This window comes from Dermochelys coriacea, chromosome 4 (assembly GCF_009764565.3).
Source record: "Dermochelys coriacea isolate rDerCor1 chromosome 4, rDerCor1.pri.v4, whole genome shotgun sequence".
Classification (NCBI taxonomy): Eukaryota; Metazoa; Chordata; order Testudines; family Dermochelyidae; genus Dermochelys; species Dermochelys coriacea.
In genome coordinates this window covers 64,084,801-64,106,321 of record NC_050071.1, presented here as the reverse complement: position 1 = coordinate 64,106,321, position 21,521 = coordinate 64,084,801, and the positions used below count along the sequence as shown (strand labels likewise).

The window sequence follows — 21,521 nt, the reverse complement described above, 5'->3', positions numbered from 1 at the left end:
ATATCCTCAATTTTTATGTAAGCTGTAAACTTTATCAGTGATATTTTTTTCCAGGTAATTGATAAAAATGTTAAGTAGCATAGAGCAAAGAACCAATCGGAGGGTCTTCCCTAGAAACACACCTCTCAAAGATGATTCCCCATTTACAATTACATTAAGACCTATCAGTTGTCTAGTATATAATCTATTTAATATGTGCCATGTTAATTTTATTTCATTCTAGAGTTGTTAATCAAAATAGTACTAAGTCAAATATCTTACAGAAGTCTAAACAGAGACATAGATTTTCTAGTGAGCTGGGGGGTGCTTGACTCCCACTCCGTCCCTTCCCCCAAGGCACAACTCTGCCTTGCCTCTCCCTGCCTTGCTCAGTCCCCTACTTTGAGCATTCGCTGCCCTTGCCCCTCTCCCACCCCTCCAGCACCTCCTGCATGCCTCAGAACAGCTGATTGTGGTGGATAGAAGGCACTGGAAGGGTGGGGGAGGCACTGATCGGCGGGGCCACTGATGGGCGGGAAGCACTGGGGGGAGAGGGAGGAGCTGATCAGGGGAGGCTGCAGGTGGGTGCTCAGCATCCACCATTTTCCCCCCTGTGGGTGCTCCAGCTCCGAAGCACACATGGAGTCAGCGCTCATGAGTCTAAATATATTATATTAACTATTACCATTATCAACCAAACTTGTAATCTCATCAAAAACAGATATCAAGTTTGTTTGACAGGATCTATTTTCCATAAACCCATGTTTATTAGGATTAATTATATTACCCTCCCTTAATTCTTTATTAATAGAGTCCAGTATCAGCTGCTCCATTATCTTTCCTGGGACCAACATCAGACTGACAGACCTATAATTACCTATGTCATCCCATTTACCCTTTAAAAAGGAAACAACACTGGCACACTGTTAGTTTTCTTCCAGTCTTCTAGAACTTTGCAATTCTTCCAAGACATACTGAAAATCATTATTACTGGTTCAGCAAGCTCTGCAGCCAACCCTTTCAAAACTCTTAGTCATAAATTATCTGAACCTGCTGAATGATAAGTGTCTAACTTTAATAGCTGCTCTTTAATATGATCCTTAGTTACTGTTGGAGTGGAAAATATATCATCTGTTTCCCACCACCCACTACAGAACAGAAATTTATTGAACACTACCTTTTCTGATTATTGATAATTCTACCATTTCCATCTGGGAGTGGATTGATAGAACTGTTATGATTCTTTTTGTTCCTAATATACTTTTAAAACTCCTTTATGTCCTTAACTCTCCTGGCCACAGATGTGCTTGTGTCCCTTTGCTTCCCATATCAATTTTCTACAGTTCTAGGTTTCTGATTTATATTTCTTACTGTTGACTTCTTTCTTCAATTTGTGTGTATATTATTTGAGATTATGTAAATATATAAATACCTACCTTCAGTTCCCTTTTAAACCAGGTGAGTTTTTTTTTAAAACTAGTATGGTGCTCTCTCTGTTGTAGCTTTTGGGGCATCTAGTAAAGGGTTCTTAAAGGATTCCCAATTACCATTCACATTTTTCTGATTAAGTTCTTCCTTCCAGATGATTTTGCTCGTAATCGTTGTCAGCTTTGTGAAACTGGCCCTTTTAAAACACCAAGTGTAAATTGCTTATTCTGCTTGCACATTATAAATGTGATCAAGTTATGATCACTTCTAATGAAGCTACCATTAATTTTTAATTCTGTGATCAGCTCCTCTGTCAGGACAAAATCTAATATAGAAGATTCCTGTGGTGGATGCAATACTTTTTGAATTAGGAAACTGTCATCTACAATATTTATAAATTCCAAGTATCTTTTAGTACTGGGAGTATGAGACCTCCAGCATATGACACTCAAATTCATGTGCCCCATGGGCATGCAGCTTTTCTCCCCCTGTATATACATAGTGGTGTAAGGAGCTGGTCAGCCTGTTCCCTAGTCTGTTGCAGACACCAACTAATACTCCATCTTCTGCTTTTATCTGTTAGGATATTGATCCATAAGCATTCAAGAGCATCTTCTTCTGGTTTGCCAGTGACTCAAACAGGTAATGCCATTTTTGACATTCAGGCATTTTGCCTATCAGTCCTTCCTAAATAGGTTATAAACATTGATTTTAACATGCTAATCATGAGAATCGTCCCACCTGGATTCCGTAAAACCAATAGATCAAATTTATACTCATAAATGAGCACTTCTGATTCTTCTCATTTGTTAGCTAGGCTCCTACCATTGGATAGGCAATTAAAGAATTTCTACTCTTCATGTCATAATATTCCATGATTGTTTTTCTCAGGATCTCAATTTGAAGCTAAATGAGTACTCATATCTTTCTTATTTTTACCTTCCCCTTCCATTATTAGTTTAATGCTCTGACAATTCTAGCCAGCCTGTCCCCAATGAAGTTGGTTCCCTTTCTGCTGAGGTGAAGGCTATCCAAGTAATACAGTCTCCATTTCTTATAGAACAGCGGCTCTCAAACTTTTATACTGTGACCCCTTTCACACAGCAAGCCTCTGAGTGCGACCCTCCCTTATAAATTAAAAACACTTTTTTATATATTTAACACCATTATAAATGCAGGAGGCAAAGCAGTGCTTGGGGTAGAGGCTGACAGCTTGCAACCCCCCTACCCCGATGTAATAACCTCGTGACCCCCCCGAAGGATCCCAACCCCCAGTTTGAGAACCCCTGTTATAGAAGGTGGGCCAGTGTCCCACAAAACCACAACCCTCCATCCTGCAAACATCATTTACCTAGATATCAGTTTACTTTTAGAATCTTCTGCCTTCTGATTTCAAAGACTATTTAGACATTTATTATCCTTCAGCACACGTCTGAATTTCCTGAAGTCATCTATTAGCTGTGAGAAATCCTGTGATGCAATGTCATTAGTGCAGATATGAACCATTGCCAATGGATCCTTACCCATCCAACTTCAGAAGCCTATGTTGTCAAAGCAATTAGTTGGGCGGGGGGGGGGGGCGGGGTATGGGGGCGGATGTAAGGAAAGTCATTAGCATTATTAAACATATCTTCCATTAAAATAAATGTTTACCATTGAAAGTGCATGGTTATGTCCTAATAGCATATGAAGTCTCATCCTTTCAGACAACTTATTTTGTTTACCTCTATTTGAAGGGCCACAACTTCTGGAGAATACCTTCTCTTGATATGGTACTCTTTTCAAAAGTTGTTTTGTCCATATGTTCCTAGAAAGGTTTATTGATCAAAGATCACATCAACATGTCCTTGGTTATCAGAGTTTAAAATTCAATTGGGATTGTTCATTTGTTAAACTGTGAACCAGGGAAAACCTTCAGACACAGGCGCTGTAGACATCTCCATTGTGAATAATCTTTAAGCTGAAGAAACTATTAGCGAGAGGAAAATATGAACCCTTGGACTTTTATTAAATTGGAGGCTAGTTCTGTGACCTTTCTTCAACAATGACAGAGTGAGAAGTCTGTCCTAGGGGTCATTATTTATTAGTCTTTGGTATGGTGCCAAGCATAATTTTTGATATGAGTTGAAATGTGCTGCTGGACTTTTGGAAATTGTACTCATGTGGTTAAGATGCATGAGTGCCTGGGGAATTTTATGGAGGGAGAAGGTTATAAGATTTGAAAAATTGTTCTCTAACAAAGTTATACCATTGCTGACTGAAATTACAAATATTTTTGAAACCATGTAGGTAAATGAATGTAAAATTACTTTTTTTTAAGGTTACTGAATTTGTAAATCGATGCATATTTTTCAGCATGATTACACATATGCATGGCATTCTTTGCTTTCTGGTTGTAAAAGAAAGATGACTGATCCAGGCCCCTTCCCTCATACAGAGGCAACAAACACAGAGCCCATAGAATCCTCACAAAAGATCACCATATAAGCTACAAACAAACAAGGATTGCTCAGAAATACCAATTGCTCAATATACCCACAATTGCCAGCATCAGTTTCCTCTTTAGGCAACTCACTTTATAACCTTCCCAAATCTCCAGCAATATCCTGATCGACAAAGCTCTCTGACAGTTTTGTGACAAAAAAATAAAAACACTCTTGCATTGGTTTTAATGATTTTTTTTTCTTAAAACAGTCAATTTTTACATATAATTCAGAATACAGATTTGCAAAAGCAAGGAAGCTCATCCTGGGGGAGAAAAGAGGGTGAGTAAGCCAGGCTGCAGTGGTCTCTTTAAACCATTATCTTGAAATGAAGTTAGTAAACCAGATTTTCAAATAACCAGTGGATCTTCCTTTTTCCAAAAGGGTTAAAATGGTGTTGCAGAATTGGAAATTCTGTTAATAAAAATTTGCTTCCACACCATCTCAGTGGCATAGAGCTACGAAAAAGGTTTTGCAGAGAAAAAGAATACCAAATTATTCACTGAAATATGAAACACAGTAGTTGATCTTCTAATTAAAATAAGAATTTGATCTATTTAGTAAGTGTCTTACTATGGATTCTTGTGATTAATCTACCTAAGCTACTCAAAAAAACCTGTACAAGCAATTCGGTATGTAAGAACACAAGAAAAATGTTAGAAATAAAACATTCTGTGCAAGTGTAACATTGCAAACAGTATTTTGAAATGTAATTAAGTTAGTGTGCATAGAAAAGATTCAACAAGAAATTAGTTATGTATTAGAGCTACTAAAACCCCAGTCCTGACTCCAGTGGGACTATTTATGGGAGAAAGTTTAAGCATGTGTTGGTGTTTGCAATATCAAGCTGTCAGTTTGCAACAACCAGGGTCCAGTCTTGCCCCCATTAGAGTCATAGCTAATGAATGAAGAAGACCCTGAATTTAACAAACAAGCATCTGCAGGGTTTTAAGGATTGGACAAGGCCATTCTTTTACTTCCAGTACCATCATTATGAAATAGGATCACTGAAAGCCATAAAGATCTTTAGCAATTCTTCTCAGCAAGGTTTGTCTCATCTTATATTTGCACAGCACCTTGCACAATTGGGTCTGGATTTTGATCAGGGCTTTTAGGAACACAGCAATACAAACAGTACTTTCAGACCTAGACATATGTTAGGCCTTAAAAAAAATGTGCAGGGAAAGAAAAAATAAGCCTTAAAGCTATAGCTTTTTATAAAATAAACATTTTCAGTTAAAAGTCTTGAAAGAAACAAATATTCCTCATTTTTTAAAAGTGTGGAAATTAAAAAAAAACAAAAAACAAAAAACTTATTTCCACCACCACTTGAATTTCTTTTCAGTTTATCATAGAAGAGTCTATTTTTAATGGCCATTTTTCATTGAAATTTTTTTCAGCCAACATTTTTATAAATGAATTACTGTTATTTTCATTATTACTATTTGTATTGCAATAGCCCAGTCATGGACGTGACCCCATTTTGCTAGAAGGCTGTGTAAAATGTATGAGGAGACAGTCCCTGCCCTAAAGACTTGCATTCTATTTGGGATCGACAGTGCTTCTGAGGCTATTCCCTACATTGGCAATAGTGAGAGCACCATCTCAGCATGGTCTTCAGAACGCATTGTGCTTCAGGCAGGGCTCAGGAGCAGTATGGCTCCTACAGTACCCAGCTGCAAAGTGCAGAATATTCTCCCCCTACTTCTGATCAGCTCACCAGGCTCGTGTGGAAATTGGGGGCAGTAGGCCCTTTCTCTCTCCTTATTCCTCTTTGTCTGTCCCCTTACAAGAGAGGTGGGCAAACTGCTGCCTGCAGGCCACATCTGGCCTGCGAGACCCTCCTGCTTGGCCTTTGAGCTCCTGAACTGCGAAGCTAGCCCCTGGTCCCTCCCCTGCTGTCCCCCCATCCCCACAGCCTCAGCTCACCATGCCGCCAGTGTTCTGGTAGCAGGGCTGCAAACTCCTGCCCTGGTGCTCTAGACTGTGCGGCGGTGTGCCTGGCTCCGGCCGGTCCTGGTGCTCTAAGCGGCACGGTAAGGGGGCGGGGAGGCAGTCAGGGGACAGGGAGCAAGAGGTGGAGGTTCTGGGGGTGATGGGGAGTTGGATAGGCATGGGAATCTTGGGGGGCCTGTCAAGGGGCAGGGGTGTGGATAAGACTCAGGGCAGTCAGGGACAGGGAGCAGGGGGGGTTGCAGGACTGGCTCTAGGTATCAGCAAAGCAAGCATGTGCTTGGAGCAGCACAATTCCAGGGGCGCCATTCTGGCCATATTTCCCCCCCACACACACACACACCTTGGGCTGTTGCACTCTTGGAGCTTGGGGTGGCAATTTTTTTGCCTGGGGCGGCAAAAGACCTAGAGCCGGCCCTGGGAGGTTGGATAGGGTGGGGTCCTGGGGGGAATTAGGGGTGTGGGGTCCTGGGAGGGGGCAGCCAAGGGACAAGGAGCGGGGGGGGGGTTGGATGGGTGGCATGTTCTGAGGGGGGGCAGTCAGGGGACAGGAAGTGGGAGGAGGCAGAGTCCAGACTGTTTGGGGAGGCATAGCCTTCCTTACTCAGCCTACCAGACAGTTTCAGAACTCTGATGTGGTCCTCAGGCCAAAAAGTTTGCTCACCTCTGCCTTACAAGTTGATAGTGTTGCAAGAACTAGGGTGCCAGCACTATGATTATGCTTGCCTACTGCATGGCTACAGAGGCAGGTGAACTTGATGGGGTTTCTTGTGTCCTGTACCCTCCTTACACATACACACACGGTAATTAATGGCATAATTTGGTCCTAAATGACCTATATTCTGCTACAGGATTTCATCCCAAACTTATCAGTGCACATTATTTCCTACTTTATTCAAAGTTAGGAGACACCTTCTGACACAAAAGAATCTTGAAAATAGGCTCTAAAGTTTTCCCCTGTACATTTTTTGAATAATGTCAGCTCCCTATTTAGACACCAGTAGACAGAGGAGTAATACTGAAATGCTTCAGAAAGGCAGTGAAGCACCCTTCCCAGTCACTACTGTGGAAGGAACTAGGTCAGAGAAAAGACTGAAAAGTTCAAGTGGCCTATTAATGACTGGGTAAACTTTTCAAGAGGGCCTACATGCTTTAAATGGAAGAAAACCTGACTTTTTTTTAAAAAAATAAGTGTGCATCTGTTTCAATGTAACTATTGAACTAGGGGCTAACTTCATTCCTGAAGCCTAGTGTCTCCAGTACAACTTTGTTAGCTCTGACAATATTTTTATCTGCTAATTTCAGATATTCCATAGCAACCCCTTCCACGCTGAAGTGTTCACTCCCTTAGAGGGAATCATCCAGCCAGTGAAAGATTGATGGCATACTTGATGTCATAATAACTACTTAAATGAAGAATAATTTAATTTTAAATGAAATTTAATTAAATTTGGATGGAAGATGTGTGTTCATATCCCCTAGGCTGCTTTAAAGACCTCAATTAATGACCCTGAAATTCAGAACAAGAAACATTCTTGACCCTAAAGAGTATCCATGATTTTTTCCTACCAGTTTGAAATTTAGCAAATGAAAACTACAGTGCATGGTCAGTAAGTGAGAAAAAAATTGTTTGGTATATCTTCAGATTGCCTTTAACACAAAATCATTCATGTATAGTCATTTTGTAACATTCTCTACAGTATGTCATGTATTTACAAAATCAGAACTTGAATTAGCTTACAAACATTCAAATAAGTGGAAAAAAATTTTGGTTGGCAAAGCTAAAATGATGGAGTGAAAAGGAAAAAACCTAGCTACTAACGTGATCTACAGCTTCCATGGCCTCTACAGGCACGCAAAAACATTTGTTTTCAATTGATTGCTGCTGGACTGATCTTTTCTTTGTCTGGATTCCATTTTTTAATGTCCAATACTTCTCCTAAAGTATATTCAAGCTTGAGTTATTTTTACAGAAAAGTATCAACTTTGAAGCAGCATTTAATTAAATCAATTGGCACAATCCTGTTAAAAAGAAATCAGTGGCTTGATCTGGCCTATTGTGTGTTTAGTTTGATGTAATATACCAATTCTAGATGTGGAAAGTAAGTTTTGTGGGGGGAAAAATCCTGAAGCAAAGTTACTAACGAAGTTATGCACTCAATTGCATTGCTCCCAATTGCACTCCCATGCAAGTCATTAGAATTTTTAGTTGATTCTGGTGGGAACAATATGGGGTCCTACCTCCTACTTAGGAACAGTGGGTATCTAATTTATGGATTTTGAGAACAAAATGAAAGCCATGCTGTTAATATCTTACGGAGTTTTAGAATTACAGATACTCTTAATTTTTTTTTTTTTTTTTACTAACTTTCCTTCCTTTCCTTCCATAGATTGTTATAGATATGAGGTCAGCAGTAGATAAAGTGTGGATTGAGTTGGAATAGAAACCTGCACTTTAAAAAACACTCAAAAACCATTTGTCTTTTGACCTTAAGTTTCTTATTGACTCTTCAGTTTTGATAACCTATTGCAAACTTCCTGGCTACCTTCCACTTCTGATTGTAGCTTTTCCACACATCTAAGGTATGAGATTCCAGCCCTGAGAAGCTGACAATATGATGGTGGTGAAATCAAGGGGGAAAAACAACAAGCTCTTATTCAGACTGGAAGTGTCTGTAGCTAAGAATGATAAAGAGCCCTCTGTTGCCACTTCTGTCATCAACATTCTTATTCCTTTCTATTGTATGCCAGTGCTATGGGATTTTATTGTGAGTACGGGGCCTCTAAATACAATAAAATTGATGGGCCAACACAAACCTCGAAGAGTCAGGAAAGGTTTTCCTTGCAGACTAAACATAATGGGAACAAACAGGAGAAAACAAGAAGTTGATATATCAAGTGCTGCATAATGATTGTCAGACAGCCTTTCTGTCAATGTTATTTAATTTTAAACTTTATTTTGTCTTAGGAATCATTTACAAGATCTTTTGTTATAGATATTGGTTTAGAAGTGATTTAAGTGCATAAGAAACAAAGATACAAAAGTGTGAGTGTTTGCTTGATCCCCATACTGACTGATTTTGAATAGCAGAACTCACTCAATAGGAACAGTATTGGGTCCTTAGCATTCAACTGCATACCTCAGAATGTATCTAAATTAAGCCAGCTACTGAGTATGTACCAAATGATGCTGCAAAAATTCTCATTGGCCAGCAAACACAGATGGATGGGATGCAAGTTAATTTTATCTATCCCAATGATTCTCTGTTATTGACCTAAAAGAAAAAAAAAAAAGCCTTTGAACAAGTTGAGGGATTAAAGTTACAAATAAATGACTTCCACAGGTAGACATCTGCAACTAGGACACAGTATTGTGTCTAGGCCTGCCATAAGGTTTGCCTGCTTGAATCTAAAATGGAATAAAAAGTAGGAATAGAGGCAAAATAGAGGAACACATAGTAAATGTGCATCTTTGCCTGTCATGCTGAAAGTAACAAATCTTTAAATATTAAGGGTCAAATCCTAGCCCATAGATACACAGGTAAGAGGGAAGCATAATCCCTTTACCTTTATGTAATACCCCCCCCACCAGGCTGACTGATCTTCAAATCGTTGGGCCTGGCACTGGGAGTGCATGATTTCCTTAATCCCCATGTTTATCTCCATGCATTCTGCACCTCTTTTTCCCCCAGCACAGGAGGAACTCTAAGATCTGTCTTGGAGAGAAAATGGTCAGGCCAATCTCCCCAGGCTGGCATTCCACACCACACTTGTTATATTTTGTGGAATCATGAGAAATCCCTTGTCCCTTTCCAGTTGCCTTGGTGGAGGTGGACAGCTCTCTGCCTGGATACCTCTCTCAGCTGCATTTAGAACGGTCAACCTAAAGCACAGTTTTTGGGAAACATGGCCCCTTCCCATTTCCCATAGCTGGCACTCAGCCATGGGGAACCTTCCCTCGCTCTACCCCAAAACACTGCTCTGCCCCAATGCGGTCAGTGTGTCTAGTATCTAACATCACCCACAAGGGTACAGGTATTGGCCATCCACAGCATGGGCACAAAGGCAGGGCTTGACAACTGGCTCCAAAGCTTCATATCCCTATGCAACATTCTAGGCTTGGGCTTCTTTATTCTCTTTTTGACCCAAAGTTTCTTGAAATAACTGTTTATAAGGCATCAGTACCTCACATTAAGAAAAAATACAAATGATACATTTTGTATAGATTTGTGTTGTACAGCACCAACACTATACAAACATTAATGTTAATAATACAGGACATCTTCTGAATCATAGTAAGTACTTTATACATACACTTAAGTATGACTGTTCTGAACTCCTCAAAGCACAACATAGTTGAAAAATATCAATATTGCATCTTCATCCACAGTGTCAGAAGGGTATGAGAATACATGGGATGTTTTGTGAAGTTATTGCCTTCAGAAAGAAATACTGACTGCATATTGTTCACTTATAGTAAGAGATATCTATAAAATGAGTCAAACACTTGGAAACATGCTTGTATTTTGTCATGTTTCTATATTTAATTTTAAAAACTTTTAGTAGCCTCTGAAGAGAAGAAACTATAAGGTTGTAGCTCAATATAGACCCTAAAAGTAAGATTCAAATAAGGTTGGAAAGAAGTTCCTTTGGTTAATCTACATAGCTAAGCCTTTCCAAAAGTGTCTAGGGTTTCTTATTACAACAATAAATTCATCTTGCTGTATCTTTTGAAGTTTTTTGTAATCATACTGACCACTGGTGTTTTTTTGGGACATATTGTAATGCATTTTTCTTTCAGCAAGAGAGGCTTGATTCAAAACTTGCTGAAATCACATTGAGTATTTCCACTTACTTCACTGAGATTTGGATGAAGGCCTTATACAGAATTTTAAATGCCATCTTTCTTTGGTACTTTTTAGAACTAAACTCTGGCTTTGAGTCAAATCCACATTAAGGGGTTGAGGCAGTGGCAAGAGGCATTATTCCCAGAAATGCAGAAAGTGATCTTAGAGGCAACAATTTGTTCCCAATCAATCCAGTATTTTATTTTAATTCCTCAAATAAATTTGATTAAAGCATTTGAGAATATTTTGTTCTGATTGTGGACTTGATCTGCTGCTAGAGAGTGGATAGATAAACTCTTATTGCCTCCCATTTTGCCTCAATGTACAATAGTTCCTGCAAGCCCATAATCTTACCCTTCATGGTTGATTCCATGCATGTGTGTTATTTGGCTTTGTCTGTCCTGGTGTGAATACCCATAAAGAATGTCTATGATGATTTGTTAAGGATTTTTTAAAATAGGAATTAAAGTGAGCGTACCCTCAGTTATGAATAAAACAGCTTACCTAGTCTCAACTTTTGCTTCCTTTCCTTATTGAAGATCACCTGGACATCGAATGAATGAGGAGACAGGAAGGCTGACCACTGATGTAGATCTTCTCTGTGATAACATCCAAGACCTGTTAGGAAACACTCATGTTCCTCATGCTTTCAATCCATAAAGGAATAAACTTGTATTACTAGTAAAACCTAGAGTCTTCACATAGATGAACCAAATTGAAAATTCTACTTCAAGATTGATTTAGTTGGGGATAGGTCCTGCTTTGGGCAGGGGGTTGGACTAGATGACCTCCTGAGGTCCCTTCCAACCCTGATATTCTATGATTCCCACTAAACATGAATGGGCAGAGATGGAGAATTCATAGCAAACTAAAGAGTTCACATGTAACATCTCTAACCTAAGAAACTTTTCTATACTTGAATATATTCTCCAAGTGATAACTTTATTTTAAGTTAACCAGAAAGTGTACCAGAACTACAGAAAGTGTATGCATGGCTTAATTCACTACAACTCCTTAACTGTATGTTTACTTGTGTCTGAGTAATAAGGTTCATATTGGGAACAAAGGATTGAAAATTATTTCTCAGCACTCAGTGTCCAAGCAAAAGCTACAGGTTGCAAGGTACAGCCCAACTCCTCAACTCTCCTCTTCCACCCTTCTGCTGTATGTTGATTATAATTTCAAAGTGGATAACCTAAGCTGCTGTGCTCAGGAGGCGGGGATCTGTCACAGGGTAGTATTTCAGTGGGTGATCTGGAGGATCGCTGGGGATGCAAAGAGAAAAGGGGTCATTCTCTTTCCTCTCCCTCCTGTCCAGAAAGAAAAACTGGGCCAATTCACAAGAATAAGGCTGAGGGAAAATAGTCCGAGTCTATCTCCTCTTGACTGTTCTCTCCTAGTTTGACCCTGTCTCCTTCAAATCTAGCTCCACCCTACTGTCTTTCCTCCCCCACTCCACTGTTGCTTAGCTTGCAGAGGCAGCAGGGAAGGACTATGCAGAGAGCACATACTTCCTCTTGGGTAGATTTGAATTAACCCTTCAAAAGCCACACTTCTCTGTTCTGTGCCTCTTCCCTCGTCTGTTTACAGCCAGGGCTGGCTACAGGCACCAGCTTTCCAAGCAGGTGCTTGGGGCAGCATTGGGAACGGGGCAGCAGTCCGTTTCCCATGGCGGCAATTTGGCAGCAGCTCCGCCGCTCTTCCTGCCGCAGCGGCTTTTGGGCGGCAGCTCCACTGCTCTAGCGGTGGCAATTTGGCAGCAACTGCTTGGGGTGGTAAAAGTGGTAGAGCCACCCCTGTTTACAGCCTACACACTGCAGGGGCTTCAAGGTTTGGATGCTTCAAGGGCCACGTGTAGAGAGCCCTGTACTCTGCCTTTGCGGTACAAACCTGAATTAGCCCCCCATAAGTCCATTGTGTGTGGGACTCCCCACTGCTACTTCCAGTCTACATGCTGTAGGGCCAGTAGACACTCACGAAATGCAAGCCTATGGCAGTCTCCAAGAGCTGGAGCAGCTTGAGCCACACCAGAAGTCCCATGGTGGTTACTGCTTGCACTGCATGCTGCTGTACTTCAGCCACACAGAAGTCAGTCGGCAATATATCTGACAATTGTGGCATTATTGGCGAGGATTAGCTCTATTTGCGCCTAACGACTAGATGCTCTTCATCCTAAGCAGTGCTAGCCCACTGGGGACCCTAAACAGGAATATTTTTTCCCCTCCCCCAATACTTACTAATAATTAATAGGGGGCCCCCTTGAGCTGCTCTGGGCCCTAAGCAATTGCTTAGTCTTCTCACGCCTAGCGCTAGCTCCGCTCCCAAGTGATTATTAAGAGTGCTGAGACCTTGGCATGTGTTATGTGCAATGTAGGGGGGGAAACCCTTCACTGTATGAACTGAGACCAGCCCATGACAGCTTAAACAGGAAATGGTAGCGAACATACAGAGGCAAAGTTAAGGAAGTGTGTTCAGGGCAGGACGTAGCCTGAATTGAATACTTAAATAGCTTTAAAGTGTCAGATATCAGAGGAAAAACGTCAGAGCTTGGCTTGATACATAAGTAAATATTTTAGGATTCTAATTTCCTATAGTTTATGATTTAAAACATAAGTTTGGTAAACTTAAAAAAAAAAAGGTAAATTGATTATCAGTGACTATAACTAGGGGATGCATTTCAGAAGAAAGTAAAGGCCACTATAAAATCATTAATGTGTATTATGAGAGTTTGCAATGTCACATTTTGTATGTGTGCATGCAAATGTGCAAAAAAGTGACTGGATTTTTTGTATTAATCTGGGGAAATTGGGTTATAAATTGAATTAAACAACTGATGAATTGTTACCATTATTTGAATTTCTAACTTTAGATGCGTTTTTATAACTCACTGATTACTAAATGCTAGTTGACAAACTTGAGTGACCCTAAAGTGATTTGAATTAAGGATCCCTGCCTAGATGAAAGTGCTCTTCCCAGAGCAATAAAACAGAATTATGATTATCAGTGTGAAAGTACTTTTATATGATCCTGATACTCTGATGATAGACTTCAAACAAATTCATGAGGAAGTCTGAAATGGTGAAAATGATTTAAATACTATGCTTTACAAGTGTAATGATATAAAAATTAAAAAAACATGCATGGAAACATGGATTGTCCCCTCAGCCACCATTCATGGAAGGAATTCTCTCAATATGGATTTCTCCTCTGCCTCTGTGGGACCAATCCTTCACTCCTGCATACTCTGTGGGGAATGGGAACTAAGTGACTAGGCAATGACTGAACTGAATGAGACCTGGGACAGATGTCACACATGATCTTCACACTAGCCCTGCAGACTTTTCTAAGTAAAGTAGGATGTTATATTCATGTCAAATGAGGATGAGGAACTACCTTCCAGCTCATTAGTGACTAATGAGGATGTTAAACAGCATCTACATTTTTAAGATCAGCAGGGCCAGAACTTTCAGTGGCCTAGGGAATCACTGGCAGCCATGCTGCCAGGGAGTAGGATGAGTGTATGTGAGGGAGACAGTGGGATGGCTGCTGTGGAGACCCTGACACCTTCTGCTAGCTCCTTAGGATCCACACTCATCCCAGTCTTTCCCTGTCCCTAGTCCTCACTCAGTTTCTGGGCAGGTCCCATGGTCTATTCTGTGAGGGCCAGATCTCCAGGATTCTTTGGCTGTATCTACATTGAGTCCATACTAGCTAGCCATGGTGCCGTAGCTATGCTGGTATAACCCAGTAGTTTACACACAACCTATACAACCTCCCCAAATCAGTAGGAACACACTTCCACAAACAAAATTACCAACATCAATAGAAGCATTTGTCTATCAACATAGCTGTGTCTTCACAGGGGTTAGGCTGGTATAGCTATGTCAATCAGGGGTGTGCTTTTTCCACCCTGACTGGCATAGCTATGTTGATCTATCATTAAGTGTAGGCCAATAGTTTGTAATTTTTAAACAGGAAAAAGAATGCCAGTTAACTTGTAGGGTGTATTGAACTGCAAAGCGTCCCTAGCCTTAGCCGATATAGTTGAAAGAAACTGCTGAACTGCTTAGATTTGTGCAATGATTGAAAAAAAAAAAAACAGCAGAGTTGCCTTAGATCAGGTGGGGGCAAACTACGGCCCGTGGGCCGTTTTAAGCTGGCTCATGAGCCGCACCACACGGGCTCTGGGGTGCTTGGTCAGGGGCTGCACTCTGCAGCTCCCGGAAGCATGGCATGACCCCTCTCCGGCTACTACATGCTACAATGGGAGCTGCAGGGGCAGTGCCTGCAGATGGGGCAGCATGTGGAGCCACCTGGCCGCACCTCCACATAGGAGCCGGAGAATGGATGTGCCACTGCTTCTGGGAGCCACTTGAGGTAAGCGCTGCTCAGATCTTGTACCCCCTGAGCCTCTCCCCATGCCCCAATACCCTGCCCCATCCCTCATCCCCCTCCTGCTCTCCAATCCCCTCCTGTACCCCAACCTCTCATCACCAGCTCCACCCCAGAGTCCACACTCTCTCCTGCACCCCAACCCCAATTTTGTGAGCATTTGTGGCCTCCCATACAATTTCTATTCACCAATGTGGCTCTTGGGCCAAAAAGTTTGCCCACCCCTGCCTTAGATAATTATGGGCTTTATTGTAACATTCTGCTACAGCCCCTGGCAAGGGACTGTGTAGCACCACTCTACTAGGTCTTTTTCAGAGTTCTAAATGACGACACAGGGAGCCTCAGCTGGTGTAAATAGGTGTTGCTCCACTGACATCTATGCAGATAGTCCAGTTTGCACTCAGAGGATCTGGCCCATGGTGTAGAGGCAGTGGAGAATGAGGCCTACTGGAGAAATGGAATTAGACCTGGAGCGGGGGGAGGCAAGGGGTCATAGCCCATCCTCTTCTCTTCCCCCCAGGGTACCCGCCCCTTGGCCAGACCAGAATCTGGAGCCTGGTCTGGGTAAGAGCTGTCTGGGCAGCTGTGGAGAGCCATGGACCCTCCACCTGCCCAGGGTGGGGGGAGCCCAAGAACAGTCCCCGCCCATGTCCCCACTCCCCAGACTACCTGTCCAGGATGGGTGGAGGGTACATGGCTCCCCACAGCTGCCCGGGAGGCTCTTACTATGGCCCAGTTGCAGTTCTTTGGCTGCTGAGGTCCCGCCCCCAGACCAGAAGCCAGAGACGGCTTAGTGTGAGAGCCATGCTGGCAGCTGTGGGGAATCATAGACCCTCCATCTGCCCTGGGCAGGGGAGTCTGGGGGGATGAGGACACAGGCCGGCTCTCAGGTCACCTGACCCTGGGCAGGTGGAGGGTCTGCAGCTCTCCAACCTGACTCCGGCTTGGCTGGGGGGCAGGGCCTCGTGACCACCGCACTTTTAGGAATAATCCAATCACCCCTGGCATGGAGTGTGAAGTCAGTGTGCAATGAAAATCAGACCTCAGTGTGTGCTACTGGGAAAGAATCCTAAAGTCAGAACAATTAAAAACTTTACAAATAAATTGCATTTAAACAAGTCTAGTACTCTTCCAGTCATTGAGTTCTTCATGGCCCAGACCCACAAAGGGACTTTGGCATTGCGATGCTCAGTGTTGCAACACTTAACTTTTAGGCATCTAGAAAGTCATCAGAATCTGCAAAGCCTGAGTTAGGTGCCCAGGCACACTGTGCAATGGATAGGCACCTAAGAATGAGATCCACAAAAAGCCAGCATGCTAGTTAGGGAGCCACTTAAGCTAAACAATAGTCATACTTAAATACTCATTGGGTCAGAGAAAGGGAGGACTCTTTGGCCTTCTCTAATGACTAGTTATTTACCCAAAGTGAAACAACTTCAACAGGAGAGACTGGAAGCCCTACATCAGAATATCACATATCATATCAGTGATTAGGGCACTGTCCTGAGAGGTGGACATCCTTTTTCAAATCTTCTGTCCCCATCAGGTAGTCTCCCACATCCTGGGTGAGTGCTCCAATTACTGGGCTAAAAGTTATAAGGGAGGTGGCACAGAGGAACCATCATTTCCTCCTCCAGCCAGATTTTGTATGGGACCCAATCTGGTAGGCATATTCTGAGCACACCTACCTGACTGGGCCCTGCAGGCATGAGGCAGGGGAATGCCCATCATCACTTGGTCTGAGGTTCCCACCGGATCATAGGCATGAGACAGGCATACAGACATCTGCATGAGGCAGCAATGTGCATACCCATAAGCAGAAGTTTAGGTGCTTTCTATGGGAAAATTCAAAGGGTAAGTGAGTTCAGATGCCTAATGGGTTAGGAAGCAGCTCAGCAGGGAATGAGGATCTCAGTAGCACCTAAATTTTGTACTCAGGCTCCTAAAGTGGCGAGTTACACTCCTAGGTCCTTTTGTGACTTTGGGACCATGTGCCCACACTTACTGTAGCCAGCCTTTTCACATTACCTTTCAGGGAGGGGATCACAAGCTCTTTCCTTTGCCTGAGGGTTGAAACTCATTAGCTCACTCCTGCTTCTACCACTAAATTCAGAAGCCAATTCACTTCCCTAGGTGGCACCTAGCTGTGATTGTCCCCAGGAACATTCCACACAGGTGATCCAAATTATCAAAAACAAAAGCTAAACTTACTTAGCATGCATAAAAAAATAGAATCACAAACAAAAACATTGAGCAGAATATAAACACAGACTAAAGTATAATGAGCTCAAGGAGCTCAGCTGTGAACGTAGTTGCTCCGAGTATTGGCTAAGGTACCTGAAGATTTGACATAATAGTATAAAAGTCTCTCTCTCAACCCAGCCAGCTGTCAGCTAGAGTTTAGGATCTTCTGGACCGGAGTGAGTGTTTCCAATCATTTGTATATCCTGCCCCTGCAAGGAAAAGTGCATTTCTTAATTTCTTCCCTATTTCTTTATAGTCCTCCATTGTTTGGTGAGTCTTGATTTCATTAGCATATTCTGTATTACCTTATTCTTAAACCTAGAATTGAGCACAGTGTCATTATATTTTACAGTTTTCCCAGCTACACAGGGCCTGCATCTGTACTGCCTGCTAATCGATTTCTTCTGGCAGAGTAACTTCCATTCTGATTAGATTTGATAAATCTACAACCAATTCCATAATGGTGGGTGGGGAGGAAGCTTACTAATGTTTAACATTTAATACTTCATTCCAACTTGCAGTTTTTGTGGGTATGTATTTAGCTGTGTTATAATTGCAGTGCTGTGGTTTTATTCAAGAATAAGGGGGTTAATCACTTTCCTGGCTATTGTTAGTGAGGTTAATGTATTAAGATGGCCACCATGTAGTACTAAGGTTTCTGGAATCCTATTTATTATTGTGCAACTCTGAAAAGGTTCAAAGTCCATGTTCAGTTTGGATAAGGCACCTATTTGAAGTTTACCTGAATTAGCCAAGACTTCTGTTTGTAAGAGCAGGCCTTGATCAGCTTTCCAGCACTTCTGCTGCATGTCCCTGCCAAAGTTTTGGGAACAGTCTCAGGCTATTTCAGCACAATTAATTACAGTCCCAGTCAGACAGCAGGAGTAAAACAAGGTTTGGTTCTAATAAACAGGCAAGCATTTGGAACCAGTTTGATCATCCATAATGTTTAAAGTCACAAAAGTGACCGTCTGTGTATATTCAGAAATATATATTTTAAGAGCAATTTGAGACAATGAACTGGATTTTTATCTGGCTTCTATACCATCAGCAGAGTTAATTTTCAGTTGCATTAGCTTTCTGACTGGTATAGTGAATATGGTGATGTCTTTCTGGATCACACATCTGTGTATTATGCAAGAACAACAACAGATTCAGGTTGAATTTACAGGGTGCCTGGGAAGGAAAAAACAAAAACTTACTTGTCAACAAAGCGGATATGGAAATCATTGACATGGAACCTCATTTTTACACTAACCTTTCAGTGTATAATTACATTATAATATGAAGAGTTAAAGTTCTAAGTAGATGCAAAATGGTTCAGACAGAGGGTGTCAAGTTTTGGATAACACCAAAACGTGCGAAACACATTTGTTTAGATGACACTTCCATTACTCATTAGAATCAGTTAAATATGCTCTATATATCAGACCCTGCACTAGTAACATCTAGTGAAATATTTTATTTTGTATACATAGAACTGAATGTGTAAATGTGCATCTAACACTTCCCAAATGTTTTTTCTATTTTCAAAGGACAGAAGATCCACTTCAGAGGAGAATTCCTTCCTATAGTTTGGTGGATTCTTATAGTTCAAATTACTTAAGCACTTCCATCCAAAAGGAGTTTATGAGTTTGAGGAAATCCACATAGAGAAGGAGGCAGATTTTTGCTACTTTGTTGAGACAGCAGTAAGGCTATTAAAAATGAAATGCTAGAGTTTTGGATTTAATATTCAATTGGAGGTGATGTGTCCAGTTTAGAAAGAGGTACAATTCTTCCCCACACCCCAAAAACATGCAGTTTTCTAAATATTATTGTTCACTTTGCTACTAATTTTTTAGTTTCCTATTATTCTGACTTGGCATGTACATAAATGGCTGCAGATCAAAATGAGAAATTTCCTGTAGTTTTCTTGATATACCTCTGAAGACACAAAAATATCAAATTTCTTTGAAGTGTAGGAGGAATTTGTTTTAGGGGAATGAAAGTGTGGGCCTGTTCATTTTTTAGTTATGGGGCATCCTGGCAGGAAGTGAAACTTTCACTCTGAAGTAGAGGGAGAAATCCAAGTAAGAGACATTGGTCTAGAAGTCAATCACTCCTCTCCTATCATGTCCATGTTTTTTTGTTCAAGACCCTACAGAAGATGGGTTAGATTCACAAGGGGGAGCAAGGCACCTAATTGCAACATTTAGGCACCATCAGCATTCAAAAAACCACCATCTACCCCTATAAGTACCTGAGTTTTTGCTGGTAGGCACATGCAAAGATATCTATGTCCTGACACCACTGAACAGCTCGACCCTTAGCCCATGCACACCTAAGTCCCAGTGGGATTCATAAAATAGCTGTTCCTCTGCCTATCTCACCTGCAGGCCTTGATTCTGTACTCAGAGCACACCTGCACAAAGGGAAGAGGAGAAGTCTATGGTGGTTAGAGGATTCACCCAGTGCGGGAAACCTGGGTTCAACCTCTCAATCTGGATGATTCAAAGCAGGGACTTGAACCCAGGTCTCCCACATAATGGGTGAGTACTGTATCCAAGGGTCATTCTCTTTCTGCCCAATTAACTATTTAATTAGTACACAGAAAAAAAGAATAATTTCCACCACACCAGAATACCCTCCGGTAGCCCAATAGGTAAGGCATTCATCTGGGAGGTGGGCAACCTAGTTTCAGGTCCCTGCTCTGAATCAGGCAGAATGGGGATTTGAATCTGGTTCTACCATATGCTGGATAAATGTTCTAAGCACTGGGCTAGTGGGGACTGCAGCACCACCAGTACTACCACTTCCTCCTCTGTGGTTTTTCTTGAGCAAGCCCTGGCCAAGTTAGCCCTCCCGCTACAAGAGGATTTAGAATTGCGAGTCTGAGGTCAGCACAACCTCCCTGGTTTTGAGAGTCAAGCCCTTCACCTCCTTTGCTTTTACTAAGCAGTGTTCAAAATACCTAAAGTCTAAACAAAATGTTTCATTCACCCCCCAAACATTTTCCACGTTTTTCAATTCTCCAAGAATCCCAAAAAGTTTCAGTTCAACCCTGACTTTTTTTTGAATACCAGCAAACCAATAAGTCAATCATGTTCATAGCTCTACTCACAATGCTTGCTGCAGGGTTCTTAGTTCTGTCCTTGCTGATACTTTCCTGTAGCGGCCTAGCTGCCCACACCTAGGTGGCTCTACTCCCTGAAGCCTACACTCTACTCCCTGAAGCCTCCTACCCAAGAGCTACAACAAGGATTTATGTCTGGGTAACTCCTACAACCCATCTACACCTTTGAGACTTTCCATCACTGATCTCATGCTGCCTTTGGTATCTCCCAGCAGGCCTAGTTCTGAATTATATACTTCAGTCATGTGACCCCTCTATTAATTCCCTCCACTGGGAGAGGTGGGCTAAGACTAGCACAGGTACAACTGAGCTACCTTCCTCTTAAAGAGCCAGCTCACTGTATGACAAGCAGTCTAACTATGGACACCCACTTTTGAAAAGTCAGTCCAATGTGCTTAACTATCATGTCCTCACCACACTGTCAGAGATTCATTTTCCTTCCACAACAGCAGCTATGAAAAATCAGTTTTCACACATAGCCAAACAAGATGACTGAAACAGAGTGTAGTTTAAAAAGTTGATGTACTGTCAACCACTTACTGGCTGAAATTACTAATAGAACCCCATGTCCTCAAGTCTAGCACCAGGAGAGGGCATTATGTTTGTGTGTTCAGATCTTTATAATACCATTACTAGTAGAAAAGAACCCATGAGGTATGCAGAATAACTACTTTTTAGACAAAAAGAAAGGAGTACTTGTGGCACCTTAGAGACTAACAAATTTATTTGAGCATAAGCTTTCGTGAGCTACAGCTCACTTCATCAGATGAAGTGAGCTGTAGCTCACGAAAGCTTATGCTCAAATAAATTTGTTAGTCTAAGGTGCCACAAGTACTCCTTTCTTTTTTCAAATACAGACTAACACGGCTGCTACTCTGAAACCTACTTTTTGGACCTCCTTCATACTGTCATTGTAAATTCTTCTTATTCATGCCAAATTCAGTCTGCAACACATTTTTATGGTGTTGGCTATAAACTCCTGAAAACGTGGATTTGTATTTGAAGTGTTAACAGGAGCTGAACTGATAAACATTGCTGCTGCTGCTTCCAGATTTGCCAGGTTTCACACAGAAATGAGCT

At 41.7% G+C, this 21,521-nt stretch overlaps 1 long non-coding RNA gene across 1 annotated transcript; it reads right to left on the bottom strand.

Annotated features, from left to right (window-relative positions):
- Positions 1-8,814: 8,814 nt before the first annotated feature.
- LOC122460091 lies at positions 8,815-17,527 on the bottom strand. The gene is made up of 3 exons (XR_006281164.1): positions 17,420-17,527; positions 11,195-11,308; positions 8,815-9,118 (listed from the first exon to the last, which is right to left on the bottom strand). It is a non-coding gene; the product is annotated as an uncharacterized LOC122460091 (long non-coding RNA).
- Between the last annotated feature and the right edge of the window lie 3,994 nt (positions 17,528-21,521).